Source organism: Periplaneta americana, chromosome 8 (assembly GCF_040183065.1).
Source record: "Periplaneta americana isolate PAMFEO1 chromosome 8, P.americana_PAMFEO1_priV1, whole genome shotgun sequence".
Classification (NCBI taxonomy): Eukaryota; Metazoa; Arthropoda; class Insecta; order Blattodea; family Blattidae; genus Periplaneta; species Periplaneta americana.
In genome coordinates this window covers 86,407,693-86,410,585 of record NC_091124.1, presented here as the reverse complement: position 1 = coordinate 86,410,585, position 2,893 = coordinate 86,407,693, and the positions used below count along the sequence as shown (strand labels likewise).

The following is a 2,893-nucleotide window of genomic DNA, read 5'->3' as shown; positions in this document are numbered from 1 at the left end:
TCTGCATGTGTTGCTGGTCTAGGGCAGAAAAACCAGATGGCATTGGAAAATAATCAACATCCCGATTTGTAGAGCAATTTGTATTTGAAACTTTGCTGATAATGCATGACTTCTATTTGTTTGTCTTGTTATGGCAGGTCCCACTATATTTAACAACTCTCCAAGCTTTTCAGCACATTATTTAAACCGTTCATTATATTTAAACAATGCTCCCGTAAAGGAATAATAATTGTTCTTTCTCGATATAGGTTTAGCTCTTCTCACAACAACTTCTTTACTACTTCAATCGAAATCACTAAACCACATTTATTAAAAAAATAACTACAATATTTTGTTTTGATTATCTGAGAAAGATTGCCACTGGTAACTGATAATATAGAAATCACCAGTCTTTAGAGTCTTGTAGGAATATTCCTGTTAAATACTAGTATAATCAACTAGATTAGCATTTTGAGAAAAAGAATCATTTTTGAACTGGTGAAATCGACCAATATTACTAGTCTGTGAACTGGTAACTACTACTTTACCCTTGTAGTTTCTAGAAACACAGACTTGTAAAATAAACTAATATTACTACTGTACAGACTAGTATTACTAGTCCGTGAGTTTTGAGAAACAGGCCCCAGGTCACATGGACCCTTGCCTTTACAAGAATATTGCTTAGAATAACATGACTACGTAAATGAAGTGTGACCATCTTCTCCATCAGAAACGGAGACTGGTAAGCTGGATATGTAGGTAAACTTTCAGAGTCAATGATTTTTTCGCAGAAAACTTAACATTACTTGATTGTTCACTGAATGCTATGTGTAATTATAGTTTAATAAGTGGATTAGGGTGTGATTGTAGTTTTTGAAGATAGTTTTTACGTAAGTGCACGTAATCACTGAATAAAATGATTTCCAGGTCACTATAATTGTGCGTTAGTAATGTAAAAATCAGCTCCTGTGATGGTTCTGCACACAGTTCTTTGGATTCCATCGAGTTTCTTGATGTGGCGGGGATGGGTTTGAGCCCAAATTTCTGACGCGTAGGACATGTATGATCGTATAAGTGATCTGTACAGCAATAGTTGGTTTTGAGGGGAATGAAGCCTTTAAGTATTGGATATAATGCTAAGAATCTTTGAAAAGCTCTGTCCCGTACTAACTGTATATGTTGTCTGTATGTCAAACGACTGTTCAGTACTAGACCAAGATATCTGACCGTTGTTTTGAAGGGGATGTGTTGATTCTGAACAGAGAGCGGTTGCAAAAATCGTGGAAATCTCCTTGTAAAACCTACTGCTGTACTTTTTTCACCGTTAATTTTCAGTCGCCATCTTGTAGACCATTGGGTGAGTAAGTCCAAGGCTTCTTGCATCTGTTGTAAAGCACATTTGATGTCGTTATGTTTTGTATATAGGACTGTGTCATCCGCATATAAAGCGTGTCGGCAGTTGGTGTGCTTCGGAATGTCATGAACGTTGCTTACGAGATATCTCGTAAGCAACGGTCATGAACATATGTAGGAACCACTGCCTGCTGGATCGCATCTTATCCATAGGATGTGATCCAGAAGGCAGTGGTAGGAACACACGTTTCAGCCATAGACTTAGGCCGGTTACATACTATACCGAGAGATGTGTAATGTGAAATGTGTGCCGAGAAATGCGCGACTGCGCGAGCGAGGCGAGACGAGACAGCTTTGTCCACACACAGCGCCGAGAAATGTGTAATCGAACCATAGAGTACAGAATAGAAAATAGTTGCCAGTGTCGCGCGGTAGCCATCTTAATTTAACCTATCATCACAGTCTACTATATACAGTCACGAAGCTTGAGTTTTGAGGGTGCTAGAAACAATAGACTGTGACGGTACTTTTTTGCATTGCCTGTAATGAGGCGATATTAGCGATCCTAGTGGTGAGCAACTATCTAATGTTTGCATATTTACTACGTATATAGTAGACTGTGCTATCATTGTATTTTCATGGCCTAGTTGTGTTGTTTTAAATTTTTTGAGTAATGTTTTGATAAATTTAAATACGTCGATCCGGTGTGCTATATGGCAGAGTGAAATAAAGAGTCCAAGAGCTTACTTGGAATAACCTATCATGGGTATGTATGAGAGACTAAAGACATTATATACGTAAATATCCGGAGTTGTTATCGTCTGTAGTTTATTAATAGGATTTAAATTTAACTTGTGTTACAGTTTTCCAAAGGATCCTGAGGTTAAAGATATTCGGACACCTCGTGTTGTCGTTGCAGCACAATTTGTTCCAGTAACTTCAGGGAGGAGGATATGGATCGCACGACCTTATCATATATGTTTCAGAAAGAGGGCTGTGCAGTATATATTTGCACCCTGAAGAACCAAAGGTTAATTAGATGAACATTACACTGATAGTTAACCATACTAATATTGGTATATCTATTCACTACTGTGTATAAAGTAGGCTCGTTATGTTATATGAATTATTGTTTTCAGGAAAGAAGGAGACTAAAACGGAAGTTTGCTGAAATCTTTCTCTCCCTCTCTCTACTGTGACAGTTGTAGACAAAGTTGGGACCTCCATTATGTCATTGGAAGCTGATACTGAAAATTAAATTCGGGTTCTAACGAAGAAGAATAAGGAAGTTAAGGAAAGGAATTTAAATACTATTATAGTCACAATCATGCCGTGGTATGAAAGAAACATTTCACACCTCGAGCGGGATTCGAAACTGCGACTTCCTGTACTCCAACATCGTAAGATGAAGAATACGATAGTTCTGTGTACTAAAAGAGAATAAGACATTGCAACAGTATAAATGGCGAGTGGTGAAATCAGTGGGTGACTTGAAAGATGTGTTGGAAACTGTGAAACAGAAAATCTTGTTTGAATATGAGTTTTGTGATATGTCACGTTC

General features: G+C 37.7%; 1 long non-coding RNA gene across 1 annotated transcript; it reads left to right on the top strand.

Moving 5' to 3' along the window:
- Positions 1–1,575: 1,575 nt before the first annotated feature.
- Positions 1,576–2,597, top strand: LOC138704320 (uncharacterized). Its single transcript, XR_011333311.1, has 3 exons — positions 1,576–2,098; positions 2,196–2,362; positions 2,472–2,597. It is a non-coding gene; the product is annotated as an uncharacterized lncRNA (long non-coding RNA).
- The last annotated feature ends 296 nt before the right edge of the window (positions 2,598–2,893 follow it).